The 23,553-nt window shown below is 40.2% G+C and overlaps 1 protein-coding gene across 19 annotated transcripts in view; it reads right to left on the reverse strand.

The window, feature by feature from the left end:
• Positions 1-23,553, reverse strand: part of RABGAP1L (RAB GTPase activating protein 1 like) — a 786,378-nt gene that overhangs the window by 84,768 nt on the left and 678,057 nt on the right. The window contains exon 1 of one of the 19 annotated variants that reach the window (XM_031662461.1): positions 13,195-14,286. The exons of the other annotated variants lie outside the window; for them this stretch is intronic. The gene's annotated coding sequence lies outside the window, so the exon portion shown is untranslated. Of the gene's footprint in view, positions 1-13,194; positions 14,287-23,553 lie in introns of those variants that run through there. 19 annotated transcript variants of the gene reach the window in all.

A 23,553-nucleotide genomic window follows, 5' to 3' on the forward strand; every position in this document is an offset into this window, starting at 1 on the left:
TTTGGGAGGCCGAGGTGGTCGGATCATGAGGTCAAGAGATTGAGATGATCCTGGCCAACATGGTGAAACCCCGTCTCTACTAAAAATACAAAAATTAGCTGAGTGTGGTGGCATGTGCCTGTAGTTCTAGCGACTTGGGAGGCTGAGGCAGGAGAATCAATTGGACCTGGGAGGCAGAGGTTGCAGTGAGCCGAGATTGCGCCACTGCACCCCAGCCTGGCGACAGAGCAAGACTCTGTCTCAAGAAAACAAACAAACAAAACAAAACAAAACAAAAAACAAGGGCAAAAACTCTGAACAGACATTTTACCAAAGAAAATATATAAAGGGCATGAAAAGAGGCTCAACACCATTAGAAAAATATAAATAAAAACCTCAAATGAGATACTACTACACACCCACTAGAATGGTTATAGAAAAGGATTGACATCAGGTGTTGTTGAGGATATGGACAAACTGGAACCCTTATACATAGCTGGTGGGAATGTAAAACGTTATAGCCGCTTTGGAAAATAGTATGGCAATTTCTTAAAAGTTAAACATAAACTTACTATACTCAGCAATTTCACTCCTAGGCATCAATCCAAGAGAAATGAAAACATATGTTCACAGAAAAACTTGTGGGTGAACGTTCATAGGAGCATTATTCATAGTAGCCAAAAACTAGAAACAAGCAAAAAGTCCATCAACTGGTAAATGGATAAACAAAATGTGGGCTATTCATACGATGCACTATGCAACAAAAAGGAACAAGCCACTATTATGCAACAAAAAGGAAGAAATAACTGTCATTTACTACAGCAGAGATTAACCTCAAAATCATTATACCAAGTAAAAGAAGCCAAGTATAAAAGACTAAGTATTGTATGGTTCCATTTGTACATACATTCCATTTATATAAAAGCAGATTGGGGTGACTCGGTCTTGGGGGTAGGATGAGGGCTGACTGCAAATGAGCACGAAGGAATTTTAGGGAAGTGTTAGAAATACTCTAAAACTGGATGTGATGATTGATGCATCATTCTATGAACTCTCTACTAAATTGAACAAACAGGTGAATTTTATACTATATAACTTATACCTTTATAAGGCTGCTGAAAAAGTTAAAAAAAAAAAATCTAGCCAGAATCTTTCTGCAGACAGTAAAGAAAGGGAAACCACTGTATATTAACGTAAAGCTTCACCAGTCCTTTGTAGGACTGTGCCTGCAGATTTATATGTATGCATTCAGAGTGCATTGTGGCAGAGACTACTGAAGTTGTACCTCAGCATCCACTCTGCTTCTTCCTTTAGTAATAATCCTTCCTGTCAATTGGGCTTGTGGTTATCCATGTAAAGATGATCTTTCCCAGCCATCCCTGCAGCTTGGTATGGCCATATGATTAGGTCTGGTTGGTAAATAAAAGTGATAGATGTCATTTGATACTTGTACCCCTAAAAGGGAAGGGATGTGTTATCTCTTCCTTTCCCCTGTTGGCAGGGAGATGGTAAAAGCTCTAACAAATCCCTGAACCCATCGATGGAAGCAGAGGCACCCTACTGGCCTTGGACCTCTCAATCCTAGACTGTATGTGAGAAAAACCACTGGATTTTAGGATAATTCAATCACAGTTTAGAAAATAAAGAATGGAGTTCATCCTTCAACATTTGTCAACTGTAAGTATGATAGGCAGCAACTATCTTTATGGACTGTTTGCAGACCAGCCATAAGAATGTTCTTATCTAATTGCAGAAAAATTTATGCAACAACTTCTGTTAGTTTTCAATATTTAAGATCTGTTGTAGATAAATATGCTGGGAAATCTATCCTGGACAATAGAATGTATCTAAAGTCTATTTATTTAAGGAGTGTTCCTCAAAGTTATTAAAGTTTTAGAATTTGTTTCTTTTGAGTGTTAAGATCTATTTTCTGAAACAATGAGTGGCCAGTCATTTTCATTGCATACAAACACTGGCATTAACACAGCACTAAGTAAAAATCTGTTCTTTTTCTTATCCTACAGTTACTCCGTTGAAACTTTAAGACAGTCATATAGTACAAAGAAACCCTTTGCAGACAGCTCATTTATAGAGAGAAGCTAAGTATTTACTTACTTGCTACTCAATTTAAAATACAAACATGGCAGGCAACCAACCAGGAGAAGAGCTAAAAGTCTGAAAGCACTGCCCTTTTCTCTACTATAGAAGTTACGAGGTTGAACCTTGGAAAATTTCCACAAAATAAGGCTTTGCTAAACACATTTACCTTATCAGAAAGATTGTATCTCAAAAAAGGTATGTTGCTCTTCAGGCAAGACAAGAAAAACTGCCTGTCCTAATCAACAGTACACAGGGACAGACTTCTATCTCTAGAAACACAAGGTTTAGTGCTGCTACCCTTCTCACACAGCAATGATATGCAAGGCAAAGGCTGTGGAGGAAACAATCAAAATCTGTACAGTTATATTGTTTTATTATATAGCTCTTAGAAATAAGCATGTAGAGGTCAGGTGCAGTGGCTCACACCTGTAATCCTAGCACTTTGGGAGGCCAAGGTGGGCAGATCACTTGAAGTCAGGAGTTCGAGATCAGCCTGGCCAACGTGGTAAAACCCTGTCTCTACTAAAAATACAAAAATTAGCCAGGTGTGGTGGCATGCACTTGTAATCTCAGCTACTTGGGAGGCTGAGGGGGAAGAATTGCTTGAACCTGGGAGGCGGAGGCTGCAGTGATCTGAGATTGTGCCATTGCACTCTAACCTGGGCGACAGAGTGAGGCTTTGTCTCAAAAAAAGAAAAAAAAAAAAGAACGAAAGAAATAAGCACATAGTAAACTATGCTGGATACCCCTACTTACACCCAAGGGTACTGTCTGTGCCATCTATAATAAAGACACAAAAGCTTTCACACAGTGCTACACAATAATTAAACTCTGATTACTGGTGCTGCTTAATGAGCAGAATATCACATGATGATGGAATAAAAGCAATCAGAAGCTGATACTATTAAAATGGCACATATTTCAATAATTTTCAAGGTTTAAAAGTCTAAAAACATATGACTACATATATCTGGATTAAATTTTACTGTTAAATGAATCCCTTTCTGACAATCTAGAAGAGACCAGAATTCAGTTATTTTCAACAAATTAGCCTCATCTAAGATTGACACACATTTTCCATATGAAATAAACTTATCAGATTAGACACAGCTGACACTCTACCAGATTCAGTTTGTGCCCTATTAATATGCACTTGGTTATACTTTGCTTTTTAAGTCATCAGACATTTCTAGATATGATTATGTTCTTTTCTGAGAATATTCAAACTTCCTCAAGTTGGCTGGGTGCAGTGGCTCATCAGGCCTGCAATCCCAGCAGTTTGGGAGGCCGAGATAAGAGGATCACATGAGGCCAGGAGTTCAAGAACAGCCTGAGCAACAAAGTGAGGCCCCATTTCTACAAAAAAATGAAAAAGTTAGCCGGGCATGGTGGCATGCACCGGTAGTCTCAGCTACTCAGGGGGCTGAGGCAGGAGGATTGCTTCAGCCAAGAGTTCAAGGCTGCAGTGTGATATGTTAGCACCACCACTGCACTCCAGCCTGGGTGACAGAGAGAGACCCTGTGTCCAAAAAAATAAATAAATAAAAGAAGGAAAAGAAACATAATGAAATCAAAGACTATATATTTGTTTTTTTCTGATATTTCTTGTGATAAGGCATGATACATCTTAGCCACTTATAGACAGTTCCAGCTTATCCAATGATGAAACAAGTATCCAACTCTTTAGGTATATCTTTGAGTTACTTTAACGGGGCAATAGATGTGAACTGATCTGTCCAGATTCTCTTGCTTGGTTCCTATTGTGTGACAAATTTGAGAGGCTACTGGCAGAAAAAAGTAGTAAAATCTACAGAACAGAATACAATCATCTGTTTCATTTGGATATGGAGCATATCCAAAACTCTGAGAGGAGTTTAAAAATCACTGTTTCCACAGTCATCTTTAATCTACGCCATCAAGGCAAGCATAGTGCAACTCTGGAAGCAGTAAGCACTTCCTACTGCTCAGCCATGTGTCTCTATGTTCAGCAGCTTAGAAGAATCATAGGATCAGCAAGTGAGCTTTAATTTCTATAACAATAATAATTAAATTTCATATACGAGTATTTGAATGGGGTATATTTAACGCCTTGAAATTTAATAAGATGGTGTCATTATTAACTAGACAATAGGCTCACAAAATTTATCTCGTCTTCTAAGCACATTCTCAGATTTTATAAGTTTTAGTGAAAAATCCCAAAATATCCTTTATAGGTGAATACGACCCTATTTCATAGAAAGATAAAGCTTTGAAAATGTAACAAAGTTATTCAACTCACACAAATTTGCATTAAATTGAGCTATTATTTCCGTAAGTGTCAACAAAGCCATTTGCACTCAGTATTACATAGAAGTTTGCTTTCTTTAAAAAAAAGCAAAAATAAACTTCAAGAAAGTTTAAAACTTTTTAACAAAAACACTTTCTTGAAAGTGAAAAGACAACCTGCAAAATGGAAGAAAATATCTGTGTCATATAGCCGATAAGGATTTGCTGTCCACAATATATAAAACAGCTTACTTGACAAAAATTTAAAAAAAATTAAAAAATAGGTAAAAAATCTGAATAGACATTTCTTCAAAGAAGATATACAAATGGCTAATAAGCAGAAGAAAAGGTACTCAACATAATTAGTCATTAAGGAAATGCAATCAAAATCACAGTGAGATACCACTTCACACAAACTAGGATGGCTAGAATCAAAAAATGGAAAATAACATATGTTAGGGAAGAGTGGAGAAATTAGAACCTTCTATATTTCTGGTGAAAATGTAAAATGGTTGAGCTGCTGTGAAAACAGTTTGGTGGTTCCTTAATAGTTAAATATAGAATTATGATTTAAGCAAGCAATTCCACTCCTAGGTATATACCCCAAATAACTGAAAACAGGGGCTCAAACAGATACTTGTACAGATCATCTCTGACTTACAATTACGATTTTTGTATGTTGATTTTGTATCCTGCAACTTTACTGAATTTGTTTATCAGTTCTATCAGTTTTGTGGTGGTGTCTTTAGGTTTTTCTATGTGTAAGATCATGTCATCTGCAAATAAGGCTAATTTGACTTCTTCTTTTCCAATTTGGATGTCCTTTCTTTCTTTCTTTTGCCTAATTGCTGTGGCCAGCACTTCCACTGTTATGTTGGAAAAAAGTGGTATAAGTGGGCATCCTTGTCTTGTTCTGGCCCTAGGAGGAAAGGCTTCAACTTTTCCCCAGTCAGTACAATGTTAGCTGTGGGTTTGTCATTTACAGTCTTTATTATTGAGGTATAATAATTCCATTATTATTGAGGTATATAACCATTCCTTCTACTTCCATTTTGATGAGGGGTTTTATCATAAAGAGATGCTGAATTTTACTAAATGCTTTCTTGGCATCTATTGAAATAATCAAATGGTTCTTGTTATCGGTTCTGTCCATGTGATGTACCATGCTTATTTATTTGCATATATTGAACCTTCCTTGCATCTCCATCTCCTTGATGGGAGACTTTAAGCTACAGCTTTGATCTCACTACTTGTTATTGGTTTGTTGAAGTTTTCTATTTCTCATGGTTCAGTCTTGGTAGGTTGTATGTATCCAGGAATTCCTCCATTTCTAGGTTTTCCAGGTTGTTCATAACAGTCTCTAATGATGCTTTGTATTTCTCAGGTTTCAGTTGTTATATTTCCTTTCTTGTTTCTGATTTTATTTACTTGGGTCTTCTCTTTTTCTCAGTCTAAAGTTTTGATTTTATCTTTCAAAAAAAAAACCACTTTCATTTTGCTGATCTTTTCTATTGTTCTTTTAGTTTTAATTTATTTTATCCTAGTTTCATTTGTTTCAGAACATTTTTAGGATGGGCACAGTGGCTCATGCCCATAATCCTAGCATTTTGGGAAGCCAAGGTGAGAGGACAGCTTGAGCTCAGGAGTTCAAGACCAGCCTGAGCAACACAGTGATACTTCATTTCCACAAATATTTTAAAAAATCAGTCAGGTGTATGGTGGCACACACCTATAGTCCCAGCGACTTGGGAGGCTGAAGTGGAAGGATCACTTGAGCCTGGGAGGTAGAGCTTGCAGTGAGCTGAGATCATGACACTGCACTCAAGTCTGGGCAACAGAGTAAGACCTTCTCTCAAAAAACAAAACAAAACAAAACAAAAACTTTGTTTTTTAATTTCCTTTTTAGTCCTTTTATTATTATTATTATTTTTTGAGATGGAGTCTCACTCTGTCACCCAGGCTGGAGTGCAGTGGTGTGATCTTGGGTCACTGCAACCTCTGCCTCCTGGGTTCAAGCGATTCTCCTGCTTAGCCTCCCAATTAGCTGGGACTACAGGCACGTGCCACCACACCTGATATTTTTTGTTTGTTTGTATTTTTAGTAGAGATGGGGTTTCATCATATTAGCCAGGATGGTCTCAATCTCCTGACCTCATGATCTGCCCACCTTGGCCTCCCAAAGTGCTGGGATTTCAGGTGTGAGCCACCGTGCCCGGCCCCTTTTTAGTACTTTCATTGACCCATTGGTCGTTCAAGAATACATTGTGGCCGAGCCTAGTGGCTCACGTCTGTAATCCCAGCACTTGGGGAGGCAGAGGTGGGCGGATCACCTGAGGTTCGGGAGTTCGAGACCAGCATGACCAACATGGTGAAACCCCACCTCTACAAAAAATACAAAAATTAGCCGGGTGTAGTGGTGGGCACCTGTAATCCCAGCTACTTAGGAGGCTAAGGCAGGAGAATTGCTTGAACCTAGGAGGCAGAGGCTGCAGTGAGCCGAGATCACACTATTGTACTCCAGCCTGGGCAACAAAGTGAGACTCTGTCTCAAAAAAAAAAAAGAATACGTTGTTTAATGTATTTATTTAATTTATTGGTGTCTTTTTGATGTTCCTCTTGTTATAGATTTCTAAGTTTTATTCCATTGTGGTTGAAAAAGATACTTGATATGATTTCTTTATTAAAAAAATATGTTCAGACTCATTTTGTGGTCTAAGACATGGTCTATTCCCTAGAATAGGGAATGGTCTATTCCCTAGAATAGGGAATGGTCTATTCCCTAGAATAGGGAATGGTCTATTCCTATTCTAGGGAATAGACCATGTGCTGATGAAAAGAATGTGTATTCTGCAGCAGTTGGGTGAAATGTTCTGTAAATGTCAGATAGGTCTGTTAGATTTAGTGTGTAGTTTAACTCTACTGTTTCTTTGCTAATTTTCTGTCTGGATCATCTGTTACTGAGAGTGGGGCTTAAAATCCCCTACTATTACTGTATTGCAGTTTACCTCTCCTTTTAGATTTAACATCTGCTTGATATACTTGGGAACTCTGGTGCTGAGTGCAAAAATGAATAATTGTTATATCCTCTTGCTGAACTGATCCCTTTATCATTATGTCGTGACATTGTTTGTCTCTTTTTACATCCTTTGATTAGTGTACTATTTTATCTGATATAACTGTAGCTATTCCTGCTCATTTTGGTTTCCAGTTGCATAGAATATATTTTTCCAACCCCTTCACATTCAGTCTATGTGTGCCTTGATAGGTGAAATGGGTTTCCTGAAGGCAGCATATAGCTGGGTCTTGTTTCTTTATCCATTCAGCCACTGTATGGCTTTTAATTGGAGAACTGAGACCATTTATACTCAGTGTTGTTATTGATAAGTATGGATTTACTAATGCCACTTGTTGCCTGTCTTGTGGTTGTTTTGAGAGTCCTTTCTTTCTTCCTACCTAATAGGTAGTAAATTTGTTGCTTTTATTTTTAGTGAATCTATCATAGGTTTTTTGCATTGTGCTTATCATGAGAAAAAAAACATCTTATAGATATAACAAATTATTTTAAAAAGATGACAATGTAGGGGCCAGGTGTTATGGCTCATGTCTGTAATCCCAGCACTTTGGGAGGCTGAGGTGGGTGGATCACTTGAGTCCAGGAGTTTGTGACCAGCTTGGGCAACATGGCAAAACCATGTCTCTACAAAAAATACAAAAAAAATGAGCCAGGCGTGGTGGCACACACCGCTACTTGGGAGGCTGAGGTGGGAGGATAACCTAAGCCCAGAAGGTCAAGGCTGCAGTGAACCATAATCATGCCAATGTAGTCCAGTCTGGGTGACAGATGAGACCCAATCTTAAAAAATAAAATAGACAACTTATCTTGGATCACAAATAAAAGAACAGAACCAGGCAAAGTAAAACAACATGACAAAATTCTACTCTGCCTCTCCCTTTTGACTTTCAGTTGCCTCATTTTATATATTTTTCATTATCTATCTCTTAACAGACTGCTGTAGCTATTGTTACATTATAGTAACAGAGTATTTTGGGTTTATCTTTATAGTTAATTTTACAAGTGGGTTTTATATCTTGAAACCTTTTTTTTTTTAACCCATTAGTGCTTTCTTCTTTCAAATGGGAGAGCTCCCTTTATTTCTTGTAAGACAAGCCTGGTGGTGGTGAATGACTCAGTTTTTACTTGTCTGGGAAAGATTTTATATCTCCTTCATATGTGAAGGATAATTTTGCTGTGCACAGTATTCTTGAATGTAAGTTTTTTTTTCTTTGAGCACTTTGAAAATGTCATTTCATCCCCTCATAGCCTGTGTGTTTTCCATTGAGAAGTCTATTCCAGCCAAACTGGAGATCCTTTATACGTTATTTACTTCTTTTCTCTTGCTGCTTTTCGAATCCTCTCCTGATCTTTGATCTTTGAGAGTTTACTATATCCCTTGGGATATCTTATTTGGGTTGAATCTGTTTAGTGATCTCAGGCTTTCTTGTACTTGGAAAGTTTTCTATTATTATTATTATATTTTTATTTTTTGAGATGGAATCTCACTCTGTCACCTAGGCTAGAGTGCAATGGCACCATCTCAGCTCACTGCAACCTCTGCCTCCCAGATTCCAGCAATTCTCTTGCCTCACCCTCCCCCAATAGTTGGGATTATAGGCATCTGCCACCACACCCAGCTAATTTTTGTATTTTTAGTAGAGACGGGGTTTCACCTTGTTGGTCAGGCTAGTCTCGAACTCCTGACTTCACGTGATCCACCTGCCTTGGTCTCCCAAAGTGCTGGGATTACAGGCATGAGCCAATGCACCCAGTCTATTATTATATTTTGAATAAGCTTTCTAGGCTAGGCGTGGTGGCACACACCTACAATCCCAGCACTTTAGGAGGCTGAATTGGGCAGATCACTTGAGGTCAGTTCAAGACAGTCTGGCTAACATGGTGAAACCCCATCTCTACCAAAAAATAAAAAAATTAGCCAGGAGAGTTGGCATACGCCTTTGGTCCTAGCTACTCAGGAGGGTGAGGTGGGAGAATGGCTCAAATCTGGGAGGCAGAGGTTGCAGTGAGTGGAGATGGTGCCACTGCACTCCGGCCTGGGTGATAAAGTGAGATCCTGTCTCAAAGGAAATGAATAAGCTTTCTACCTCTTCCTTATTCTTGCTCAGCTCTCTCTTGAACACTAGTAATTCTAAGATTTGGTCTTTTGAGGCAATTTTCTATATATTATAGGCCATCTTTATTCCTTTTCATTCTTTTTCTTTATTCTCCTCCATGTATTTTCTTTTCTTTTTTTTTTTAGACAGAGTCTCACTCTGTTACCCAGGCTGGATTACAGTGGCGTGATCTCAGCTCACTGCAACCTCTGCCTTGTGGGGTCAAGTGATTCTCCTGCCTCAGCCTCCTGAGTAGCTAGGATTTCAGGCACCTGGCACCATGTCCAGCTAATTTTGGTATTTTTAGTAGAGATGAGGTTTCACCATGTTGGTCATGCCAGTCTCGAACTCCTGACCTCAAGTGATCCATCTGCTTTGGCCTCCTAAAATGCTGGGATTACAGGCATGAGCCACCACACCCAGCCTCCTCTGTGTATTTTCAGACAGTCTTCAAACTCACTGATTTTTTTTTTCCTCTGTTTAGTCCTTTCTACTGTTGAGAGTCTTTAATGAAGTCTCCTGTTCAGGAAATGTATTCTTTAGTTCCACGATTTCCATTTCATTTTTTATTATTTCAATCTTTGCTAAACTTCTCTGATAAATTCCTGAATTGCTTTTCTTTGTTATGATGGTGATCACTGAGTTTCCTTAAAATTGCCATTTTTAATGCTAGGCTGCAGATCTTACAAATCATCACTTAAGGCCAGTGACAGAATTTTTGCTCTGTCTCTTTGGAAAGGTCATGGTTTTTGCACTGAAGGATTAGTTATTTATTCTAGTATTTGCATTGAAGGATTAGTTATTTATTTTAGTATTTTCTATCTGGCTTGTTTTGGTTTTCATTAGACATAGTTCCTTAGCAAATCTTTACTACTAGGTCACTTCCTCCTTTTTGGCTCTTGTGGCATCTTAAAGCCCAGGTTCACCTTGGCTCTAGTGCATGATTGGAGTGCTCCCTGTCCCAAACTAGGGAGTTCCCAAAGAGATTATCCCAGCGGTGTGAGAAGGCTGGCTAGAGGTTCCTGTTCAAGGAACCTGTGAAATATACCTCTCTTCTCATGCCCGTCATCCCAGCACGTTGAGAGGCTGAGGTGGGAGGATCCCATGTGCCCAGGAGTTTGAGACCAGCCTTGGCAACATGGTGAGACCCCGTCTCTACAAAAAAGATTTAAAAATTAGCTGGGCATGGTGGCACCCACCTGTAGTCCCAATACTCAGGAGGCTGAGGCAGGAGGATTGCTTGAACCCAGGGGGTTGAGGCTGCAGTGAGCTGTGTTCATGCCACTGCATTCCAGCCTGGGTGACAGAGAAAGACCCCCCTCCCCCCCAAAAAAAGGAAAAGAAAAGAAAGAAAGAAATGTACCTCCTATAGAATAGTGCTACTGAACAGCCACTTTTATATGGCATCTCCTTTGGCCTAGTTACAAAGCAGAGTTTTCAGAGCTAGGGATGAGAGTCCCATTTCTCCCCTTTGTCTGCCCATCCTTGGGGCAATATTCCTCCCTTAGGTAGTCATGATGCTTCCTGTGGGTTAAGGCAAGAACAGGTCTCCTGCCAGGTAACCCAGTATGGTGGGAAAAGATGGTTGATCACCTCAATCTCTCTTTTTGTTTTAGAGACATGGTCTTGTTCAGTCACCTAGGCTGGAGTGCAGTGGTACAACCATAGCTCACTGGAACCTTGAACTCCCAGGCTCAAGTGATCTTCTCACCTTAGCCACCAAAGCACAGGGATTACAGGCATGAGCCACTACATCTGGCCTCAATCTCACTTTTTCTAGTGTAGAAGCCATAAATTGGGGAAAGATTTTCCTCAAGCTTATTGCCAGGCAGAATGGGGGAGAGAGCAGCATCGTGGATATGGAAGTTCAGTTCTCCTACTGACTGCTCAGAGTTGTTGCTAGCAAAAATCTTGGCGCTATGTATTTGTTTTTGGTTTTCTGTCGGGGAGGGGAGAGTGAAGGCAGCTTGCTTCCATGGCACCATTTTAAAATCAGAAATCTCCCTAGGAATTTTTTTTTTTTTTTTGAGACATATTTTCGCTCTTGTTGCCCAGGCTGGAGTGCAATGGCGCGATCTCAGCTCACCAAAACCTCCACCTCCTGGGTTCATGCGATTCTCTTGCCTCAGCCTCCCAAGTAGCTGGGATTACAGGCATGCACCACCATGTCCAGCTAATTTTGTATTTTTAGTAGAGATAGTGTTTCTCCATGTTGGTCCGACTGGTTTCGAACTCCCAACCTCAGGTGATCCACCCACCTCAGCCTCCCAAAGTGCTGGGATTACAGGCATTAGCTACCACACCTGGCCAGGAAATTTTTTTATCCACTTCTTATCCACCTATATCCAGTGCTATATGGCTTTATATGGTTTTATATTCAAACCCTAATGCTATACTGCTTTATATTCTAATTCCAACTCATTTGCTCAGAATTCTCTTTCCCCATCCCCCATATGAACATTGTATTTTCCCATATGCACTGTCATACATTACAAAGTCCATTGTCAAATACTCAGATAGAACAGCAGAATCTGTGGAAGGTCTGTGATAAAGAAAAATGCATTATCTATATTAAAAGAAGTTTATCTTTATATTATACTCAGACATACATTCTACTCACAATCTGAAGACAAAAGCTCATGTATTTCACCAGATGCACATTTCATAAACCCAGAGTTTTAATGAGACAACTCCAACTACAGAATGATCTGTATTTCTATGGCATAACTGGGCCTTGAAGCTTTAGGCACCCAGGTGAAGGCAAATGCCTTTGGAAGGATATTTACACTTATGGTACTTGTGTGTCTTGGAATTCTAGGTAGTTTCCCAAACTCTCCAGGAAACAAGAATTGTTCTGTTGCCTCTATAACTCTAATATACAAGAGAATTTTAGAAGATGTATACAATGGAAAAAAATTTACAGCTGCTGGAATCAGAGACTGGAATTTATAATATAAATCCCAGTTTTGTCACTGAGTCCTGATGTCTTAGCCAGTTTCCTTAACTCCCCATAACAGTTTCCTCACCTTTAGTTTCAGAAGGCCGGGCGCAGTGGCTCACGCCTGTAATCCCAGCACTTTGGGAGGCCGAGGCGGGTGGATCATGAGGTCAGGAAATCGAGACCATCCTGGCTAATACGGTGAAACCTTGTCTCTACTAAAAATACAAAATATAAGGCGGGCGTGGTGGCGGGCGCCTATAGGCCCAGCTACTCGGGAGGCTGACGCAGAAGAATGGCGTGAACCTGGGAGGCGGAGCTTGCAGTGAGCTGAGATTGCGCCACTGCACTCCAGCCTGGGCGACAGAGCGAGACTCCGTCTCAAAAAAAAAAAAAAAAAAAAAACCACAAATTAGTCTCAGAGATCAATCCAAGATGGCCGATTAGATACAGCTCTGATCCATTACACTCATGGAGAGGAATGAAAAGGGATGCGTGAATTCAGCACTGAAATATCCAGGTGGTTACACTGGGACTAACTAGGCAAACAACCAGACCCAGAGAGAACAAAGAAAAGCAGGGTGGGGCAGGCAGGGCAGCGACAGCCCACCCAGAAGTGGCAGCGACGGCCCACCCAGAAGTGGCATGGAGCCAAAAGAACCTCCACCCCCAGCCAAGGGAAACAGTGATTGTGCAACCCCACCTAGGAAACCACACTTCTCCCACAGATCTTTGTAACTCACTGATCAGGAGTCTCCTCATGAGACCATGCCACCAGGGCCTTGGGTTTGATACACAGAGCTGTGTGGAGTCACGGCACAGTAGCCACTCAGGTACATGCAGAGTCCCAAGAGTTTTAAACACCCCAGCCCCAGGATTCCCAGAGAGGTGGAAAATCCATCTGTATATATCCCTAGGAAGGGAGCTGAATCCAGGGAGTCAAGCAGCGACGTTTTGTGGGCCCCACTTCCACAGCACCTCACAAGTTAAGACCGACTGGCCTGGAATCCCAGTCAGCCAATGGCAGTGGGTTAGAGTCCATCAGAGAGAGCTCTGAATTCCTGGGGGGAGGGGCAGCCACCATCTCTACAGTTCAGTCAAGTCAGTTGCTCTAGTCTGTTAGCTGCGGAGAATATAGGTGGTCCAAACAAGGAAGGGACCTCCTCCAACACAGCATACCTGCTCTACCAAAAAGCAGCCAGACTGCTTCTTTGGGTGGGTCCCTGATCCTGTTCCTCCTGACTGGGTGACAATTCCCAATGTGGGTCTTCAGACACTTCCTACAGGTGTGGGTGGGCTGGCAAAAGGTCAGTTTCCCCTAAGATGGAGCTTCCAGAGGAAGGAGCTGGCTGCCACCTTTGCTTTTTTGCAGCCTACACTGGTGATACCTCCAGGTACAGGAAAAACTGAGGCAACTAGGGTCTGGATTGGACCCCAGCAAACCACAGCAGTCCAACGATAGAGTATAGAGTGGCCTGATTGTTAAAAGAAAAACAAACCGAAAACTACAACAAGATCAACAAAACCCCACAAAAACCTCACTGAAAGGTCAGCAACCTCAAAGATCAAAGGTAGATAAACCCACAAAGATGAGAAGGAATCTATGCAAAAATGCTAAAACCTCAAAAAGTCAGAGTGTCTGTTCTCTTCCAAATGACCGTTAACACTTCTCCAGCAAGAACACAGAACTAGTCTGAGGCTGAGATGGCTGAAATGACAGAAGTAGGCTTCAAAAGGTGGGTAGTAATGAACTTCACTAAGCTAAAGGAGCATGTTGTAACCTGATATGGTTTGGCTGTGTCCCCACCCAAATCTCATCTTGAATTATAGTTCCCATAATCCCCAGGTGTCATGGGAGGGATCAGGTGGAGATAACTGAATCATGGGGGCAGTTTCCCTCATCCTGTTGTCATGATAGACAGTTCTCATGATATCTGATAGTTTTATAAGGGGGGCTTCCCCCTTTACTGGGCACTCATTCTCTCCCCTACTATCATGTGAAGAAGAACGTGTCTGCTTCCCCTTCTGCCATGATTGTAAGTTTCCTGAGGCCTCCCCAGCCATTCTGAACTGTGAGTCCATTAAACTTCTTTATCAATTATCCAGTCTCGAGTATGTCTTTATTAGCAGTGTGAGAACAAATTAATACATAAGCCAATGCAACGAAGCTAAGAATCATGATAAAACAATACAGGAGCTGATAGCCAGAATAGCCAGGTTAGAAAGGAACATAACTAACTAACAGAGCTGTAAAACACAACATGAGAACTTCACAATGCAATCACAAGTATCAATAGCAGAAGAGACCAAGGGGAGGAAAGAATTGAAGAGCTTGAAGACTATCTTTCAGAAATAAGACAGGCAAATAAGAACAGAGAAAAAAGAATAAAAAAGGAATGAACAAAACCTCCAAGAAATATGGGATTATGTAAAGAGAACAAACCTATGACTGACTGGGGTACCTGAAAGAGATGGGGAGAAAATAACCAAATTGGAAAACATACTTCAGGATATCACCCAGGAGAACTTTGCCAACCTAGCAAGACAGGTCAACATTCAAATTCAGGCTGGCCACAGTGGCTCACACCCGTAACACCAGCACTTTGGGAGGCCAAGGCAGGTGGATCACTTGAGGCCAGGAGTACAAGACTAGCCTGGCCAACTTGGTGAAACCTTGTCTCTACTAAAAATAGAAAAATTAGCCAGGTGTAGTGGCTCATACCTGTAATCCCAGCTACTCAGGAGGCTGAGGCAGGAAAATAGGGCCTGGAGGCAGGAAACATAGGCCAATCTACACTGATTTCCTACAACTAAATCAAGTGAAAGCACTTGAGCAATGACAGGAATGTGAATGGCTTTGTAACTTCACTTCATCCTCTCCACACATTTACACTTTGTAACTTCACATCCATCCTCTCCATTTACATAGACCACACACACCAAGTAACATCCTCTCCATTTACACTTCGTAGCTTCACATCCATCCTTTCCATTTACCTAGATCACACACACCAAGTAACATCGTCTCCATTTAAAATAGGGCGCAGTCTGAGTAAATGACTCTGTGACTCTATTCTCTTCATTTATATAGAATATACGCCAAGTAACCAATGAGAAACCTCTGGAGTATTGAAACTCCAGAAAATTCTGTAAGCGGGGCTCTTATGCTCAGGCCCGCTCCCACACTGTGGAGTGTATTTTTGTTCTCAGTAAATCCATGCTTTCGCTTTCCTCATGTTGTGTATGCACTTTGTCTAATTCTTTGTATGAGATGCCAAGAACCTGAACACCTTCTACTGGCAACCTTAGAGTACATGTAGTAATTTACTGGAATACCTACGGGCATTCAGAGGAATTCACTAATTTTCTGGTGGACAGTTCTAACTGCTAGTTTTGTTTTTCCCAAATTGAGTTAAAATCTGTATCTCTAGTAGCTTCTACTCATTAACCACAATTCTGTCTTCTATTCCAACTTCTGCACCATAGTCCTTCAGGAATCTGAAGATTATTCTACCCCCCAAACATTCCCCTCTCCCAGTAAGTGCTCTCTCCTCTCGTGGGATTTGCTTTACCAGCCTGACTTCCAGTCTAGCTATATCCCAAGGGTTTCAGTATCATGACATCCATGATTATGACTGCTTTCTTGTTCATTTTCTATGCTTAAACATTTTTTCTTTTTTTTTTTTTTTTTTTTTTTTTTTTGAGACGGAGTCTTGCTCTGTGCCCCAGGCTGGAGTGCAGTGGCGCGATCTCGGCTCACTGCAAGCTCCGCCTCCCGGGTTCACGCCATTCTCCTGCCTCAGCCTCCCGAGTAGCTGGGACTACAGGCGCCCGCCACCTCGCCCGGCTAATTTTCTTGTATTTTTAGTAGAGACGGGGTTTCACCGTGTTAGCCAGAATGGTCTCGATTTCCTGACCTCGTGATCCACCCGTCTCGGCCTCCCAAAGTGCTGGGATTACAGGCTTGAGCCACCGCGCCCGGCCAAACATTTTTTCTATATTACCTTTATAATGATAAAATGAATTTTATTTCAAAAAAACATACATAGGAGTCATCAGAATACCTTCTCCAAAATACTGACTAAAATATGCCTCATGACAAAATTGATATTGAAATCTGAAAGGAAAAGGAAAACAATAGAGAGCAGGATGGATGAGGACACTGTTACTTCTTTCTAGACATGATACTCTCAGGGTGCATAAACTCACATTAGGGATCTTTGATCTAAAAGGGCTAATCCAAGTCCCCTACTCTAAAAATGAGAAAATTTAGAACTAGGAAGATCAAATGAATTGCCCAAGTTTAAATAATTGGCCTAATGTTTTTGATAGAGCCACGAAATTAATGAAGGCCCTGCTAAAAATCTTTTGAACAGTTTTCCACTGCCCTTTGCATAAAGCCCAATTCCTTATCATAAATAGCAAGGTTCTTCGTAATTTAGCTCCTAACGTCTTCTCCAGCCTAATTTCAAGCCCCTCCTGAGCTCTTGTACTCTATGATCCATTTATTTAATTTCTTTAAGAGTTTTTTTGTGTGTGTTTGGTTTTTTTGTTGTTTGTTTTCTCCCCAAAGTCTCTGCAGTTTAAGTTCTTTGATGCACATTTCTAAGGCTGAATGTATTTCTCTTCTTCGTAGAACACTCTTCCCCATAGCCTCATTCTCTTCAGCTGATTAAATCCTACTCATTCTTCACTTCTTCTCTGACCCCTAACTTGGATTAGTTCTTGCTATATGTTCCCCAAGAACCCAGGGCTTCAAATTTAGATGAGATCAGAGGATGTTCCCAGAGGATTCAGCACTCCCTCTCTTTACAAAACTCAAACCCTTTTTTTGAGTACGTGTTTAATATCGATCTTGCCTGCTAGACTGTAAGTGCTGTGAAGGCAGGAATGGCATTTGCTTTGCTCTTTTATTTAGTCTTAGCAGTAACACATTACTAGGCACAAAGTAAATAATAAATATTCCATTTTAAAAAGGCTTAAATTAGCTCATAATTGCTAAAAATATTTATTAAAACATTGTTAACATGCTATACTATACAGTCACTGTTTAGTATCCTTGCAATAGACCAAGGCTCCCTTTCCATGTATAAAGCACAAAGCCCAACAGAGAACTGCTGTTATTCAGGCAAGCATGATTACTTTATTATCCAAACATCTAAAAGAAAGTAAATAAAAATCTGATAACAATGTCAATCACTGTTAATCATTCACCTTCAAAATCCATGCTCCAATAATAAAAGAAACTCTAATTATAGATTTGACGTCTAAATTATCACCTTCCTAAGAAACTGCAAAAGTTTAGAAAAGTTCAGATTCTGATCATCAAAGGGATATATAATCAAAGGAATATTGTCTGTAACATCTAATGAGGGAGTACAAAGAACAAATGCCATGCATTTGGAATAATGATTAAGAGCACAGCCCTAGAGCCAAAAGCCTGTGCTCAAATCCTGACTTTACCATTTTCCAGCACTGTGACCTTGAACAAGTAACTTAATCTGTGCTTCAGATTTAACACCTGTAAGACAGGCCTGAAAAACTGTACTTACATCATCAAACTGTCTTTTTATTTTGTGTCTGTATTAGTGCTATTAAGATGAAACCTAGGCTATCACACTGCAAGATTTATGGACTCTGCCTTTTATGTTCTTCTTATGTCAGTTCTGTTTCATCTCAACTTGTTCATACACTAATTTTCTATTCCTATTCCAAGTCTCCTCATTGAAGTCAGTGAGAACCAAGAAATGAAATTAATTATTTCTCTTTTTTTTTTTTTGAGATGGGGTCTTACTCTGTCATCCAGGCTGGAGTCCAGTGATGCGATCTCAGCTCACTGCAACCTCTGCTTCCTGTGTTCAAGAGATTCTCCTGCCTTAGCCTCCCGAGTAGCTGGGATTACAGGTGCCTGCAACCAAACTGGCTAATTTTTACTAGAGATGGGGTTTCACTATGTTGGCCAGACTGGTCTTAAATTTCTTACCTCAGGTGATCTGCCTGCCTCAGCCTCCCAAAGTGCTGGGATTACAGGTGTGAGCCACCATGCCAGGCCAATTCTCTCCCTTTGAAGAGTATCAAACACACTAACAGGCAAGTACATTTTAGCATTTATGGGAAAGTCTCTAAAAGCAGAGTAAGACTGAATCTGCAGAAGCAGATGTGCCATGGAGACATTTACAGCAATATGGTCAGTATAATGTCAGCAACACTGTTGCCACAGTCATCATGGCTTTTATGTTAGCATAGGTGGGCCCAGGCTCCTGAGGTCAGAAACAGGTTGACATCTACTGGCTTGGCTTAAATAGATCAGAGGCAAGTGAACATTTCAGTATGAATTAATAACGATTTCATATAGTTTTCGTACATGTTTAATACATAAGCAACTACAACATAGATTAAAGAATTAGAGTAGTCTGAATGCCATTTCACCCTGGGTGGAATTATTACTTTTGTCTTACATTGTTTTTCTTTGTTTGCCCCTTCTAGATTATTTAGGGGAATGTAACAAGTGGCACTTAATAGTGGGATACTAATAGCACTTTTGTATAGCCTATACATATTTTAAACACTTTATTCTCAAGTTGAACAGTTTCCATTATTTTCTCTAAACAAACTTGAAAGAATGAATAATTTTCATTCACTTATTCCATTTACTTATTTGACCAATTTTCATTCACTTATTCCATTTACTTATTTGACCAATTTTAGTAGAATATCTACCATGTTTTGACCTGATAAGGGTTCAGTGGAAGTCCTTGTCTTTTGGCAGGTGTCTGTTAAACAACTTGGGGCCAGGCGCAGTAGTTCACGCCTGTAATCCCAGCACTCTAAGAGGCCGAGGTGGGCAGATCACTTGAGGTCAGGAGTTTGAGAACAGTGTGGCCAATATGGTGAAATCTTGTCTCTACTAAAAATACAAAAATTATCTGGGCATGGTGGTTAGCACCTGTAATCTCAGCTACTTGGGAGGCTGAGGCAAGAGAATGACTTGAACCTGGGAGTGAGTCTAGATCATGTCACTGCACTACAGCCTGGGCAACAGAGCAAGACTCTGTCTCAAAAACACACACACAAAACAAAACAAACAAAAACAACAAAAAACCCAACTTGGTTCTGGTCTCAACAGTCCTCTCCTGCACCAAAAGTAGCACTCCAAGCTCCATTTTGATCCACAACAGGAAATGTGAGCACACATTCTAACATAATAGGTGAAAGTCATTCCTAACAGAAAAATGAAATTGAGAGCTTAGCCAACTCAGTCATGCCCTCTTAGATAAAATATATTTATTTTCCAGCCTTCTCTTTCCTTTTTGCACCCTTCCCAACACCACAAAAGGAAGTCATTGAAAACATTTAATTCTTGTGTAACGATCTTGAGTGCTAAAGTTAAACCTTGTTTCTCAAATCTTTGGAGTTCAAGTCAATAACAAATTGGACTACACATTCACAGATGCCATTAACACTTTAAATGGAAGATACATTTCCTGCCTCTTTAGTAAGAAGGAAGTTGAGCAGCCTACACCCAAGCAATTTGTACCTTTCAGGCAGCAGCAATAAAAACGATCCTTTTACATGAAGGAATAAATTCATGTGTTAGGTTGGAGAGCACTGTAGAGCTTCCGGTTAAATGTTAACTATTTAGAGGAATTATCCTGATTCTATCATTTATCACATATTGTGTAGTTTTAACACTGCTTTGCAGATATGGAATCCCAAATCATCAAAATTGTGGTCACAATCTATTAGCTTGGTGGACTTTGATAGATAGCTCAGTAAATGCACCTTCCCTTCACCCTGGCCCTCCCTCCAGTGTAATTTTAGGATGTAATTACAGAGGAAAAAAAGTTTTGAAGGTACCTTAATGCATTTCCCTAGCAGCAGGATGCATGTGCTCAGAGTAGCAGTGACTTGGAGATATTAACTCGTATACTCAAAGAATAGTCTGGGAAGGATTTGTCACAAACTGTTCCTACAAGTGGAAGACTTGCTATTAATAATATTAGGATTCTTCCAGAAGAGGGCTTTCGAGTATGAAAAGTTACCCTCCTTCCAAGTATTCTATGTGGCTGATAGTTGTTGAGATCCTGATTAGGAAGTACCTACTAGTGAAGTGTTACAAAGAGGGAAAGTAGCACATGTGATTTGAATCTATCTAAAAGGCTTGTAGTGAGGCCCTTAAAGAAAATAAAACAGTTCTTTCTGTCTTTAAAAGACATTCACCTATTTAAGAGATCTTTGTTGTATAGCTCTACGTTAACAATTATGCTGTAATTTATGCAGGTATATGCATCACTTTTGTTTTTTTCTCTCTTCCTAGAAGGAATCACAAGAATTTCTTAACAAGTGATTGTCTTTGGAAACCACTTTTTATTTCCTATTTTATTTTTTATTTTATTTTATTTTAAAGGCATAAAAGTTCAAAGAGAAAATAATATTCACCCCACATAATTAAACATTCAGCTTGCCAATCCACACAGAGCCAGCCATTTGCTAAGCCTGTGATTTCAGGGGCCGAGAGAACGGAAGCAGTTTTTAAAACATTTATAATTATTTATATTGTGATTCCAAATGGGTGATCTGGAGAGATGTTTTGATATATCTGATTCTTGAAGAAATTATGCCAAATTAGAATTCACTAATATCAGTATAAAGTAGTACGCATACAGGGCCACATAATGATGTATTATAAAAAATTTGTCACCAATCACTTTCCAATACAAAATGATAATGGACAAATCAGAAATGAGGTAGCCTGGCTGGGTGTGGTGGCTCATGCCTGTAATCCCAGCACTTTGGGAGGCCAAGGCAGGCAGATCACCTGAGGTCAGGAGTTCGGACCAGCCAGGCCAACGTGGTGAAACCCCGTCTCTACTAAAAATACAAAAAAAAAAAAAATAGCTGGGTGAGGTGGCGGGCGCCTGTAATCCCAGCTACTGGAGAGGCTGAGACAGAAGAATTGCTTGAACCTGGGAGGCGGAGGTTGCAGTGAGTCATGATGGCGCCCTTGCACTCCAGCCTGGGTGACAAGAGCAAAACTCCATCACAAAAAAAAAAAAAAAAAGAAAAGAAAAGAAAAAAAGAAATGAGGTAGCCTGAAGCAATAGCAATATTCACTTTTGCAAGTGATGGACCATCCCAAAGTGGATCAGCTTTAGTAGCCTCATCAAATAATAAAATGTACAGGCCAAGAACACCAACCACCAAAGAACGGCATGTAAACACTACCCTTGAGTTCCATCCAATCTTCTTTTCAAAGCTGAGACTATTGAAACTTGGAGAAACTTTCGTGAAAACCAGTAACTTACAAAGTAGAAAAGAAGCTGGAAGGTGAAAAGGCTGGCACAAATAACACTGATGAACAATTTAGTGTTGATATTCATATTTCTTTAACCAGGGGTTACAGTGGTGGAGCTGGAAATAGAAACTAATTTCTCCCTCTGACTCTCTACCTGGTTCCTTTCCTCTAGACTTTTCAGCACTCGTGGCTAAAAATGGGACCCACTTGAGAAGTGTGCTGTGTCCCGGGGTGAGTCGCCCGCGGGTGGGCTGAGCCCAGGCGGAAGAGGGCAGTGGGTAGCTAAAGGCGTCTGGTCATCCGGCCCGACCGAGTACTGGAGCCAGCCAGAGCCACCATGCGAGATGCTTGCGGGATCCAGGGAAGCCGCGGGCTCCGGGCCGGTTGGAGATGTAGTCGCAGAGGCTACCGCCGCGGCCACCGTGCCCACCCAGACTGTGGGCGACTTTGTATTTTCTAACCCACCTAATACATATATTGGTTTTCTTTTATTGTTTTATAGACAATAGGAATTATTTGGATAGGGAAATTACCTCAGAGTAGTAAACTTATGAGTAACTTCTGTATTTTCTTTCTGTGTTTCAGTTTTTATTTATATGTGTTTTCAAAATTTTCTACAGTCAACATATTATTTGAATCCTTAGTAAAAAGAAAAGCTCATTTAAATCCAAGAAAAGTCTGAGCATGGTGGCTCACATCTATAATCCCAGTACTTTGGGAGTCTGAAGCTGGAGGACTGCTTGAAGCCAGGAGTTCAAGACCAGCCTGAACAACATAGCAAGACCCTGTCTCTACAAAAAATGTTTTAAAAATTAGCCAGGCATGGTGGCATGTGCCTGTAGTATCAGCTACTTGGGAGGGTGAGGTGGGAGAATCGCTTGAACCTGGAACTTCGAGGCTGTAGTAAGCTATGATCTGATCATCACTGCACACGAGCCTGAACAACAGAGACCCTGTCTCCAAATAAACATACAAAAAAAGCAAGACAAATCTTTAGGGACTACACCCTTTTGGCAAACGTCAATTTAAATAAATACACACAAATAGCTATTCTTTTAATAAAATTCATTAATCAACCTTATTATATGATTTTCCCACTCAAAACCTTCATTTATAGAATTTAAAATATCAGTTACTCAGCATTACATACAAAACCTATCATGATCAACTTCCACTCTCTATTTCCTGGCCTACCCCCCACATTTTAGCCAGATGGAACAAGTTAAAGTTCCTCTTGTGCCACCTTTCTATCCTGTGCCTCTTAAAGTGCTATTCCTTCTGCCTGGAACATCTTTTCCGTCCCCTGACAACCCGATAAATTCCTATTTTTTCTTAGAATCCTGTTCAAAAGTTTCCACCTTTAAATAGGCACAGGTATACACTGCTGGTGGGTATATTAACTAATATAACCTTTAAGGAAAACAATTTGGCTTTATCTATCAAAATCACAAATGAATGTATCCTTCAATCCAGCAGTTCCACTCCTAGGAATTTAATCTACAGATACACTCACACACTTTTGTGAAATGTTATATCAGATTATTCACCGCAGTATTGTAGGAGCAAAATATTGAAAACAACCTACACACTCACAGAGTGGGAGGGAGTTGGTTACACATATTATAGAAATCTATACAGTGAAATACTATGCAGCTTTAAAATGAACAAGGACACCCTTTGTGAACTGACATAGAAAAATCAACACATACTGTTAAGTGAGAAAAGCAAAGTACAGAACATAAAAGGGACACCAAAAGCTCTGTAAAAAGAGAACACATATAAATTTGCTTGCATGTATAAAAATATT

Source organism: Papio anubis, chromosome 1, assembly GCF_008728515.1.
Source record: "Papio anubis isolate 15944 chromosome 1, Panubis1.0, whole genome shotgun sequence".
NCBI lineage: Eukaryota > Metazoa > Chordata > Mammalia > Primates > Cercopithecidae > Papio > Papio anubis.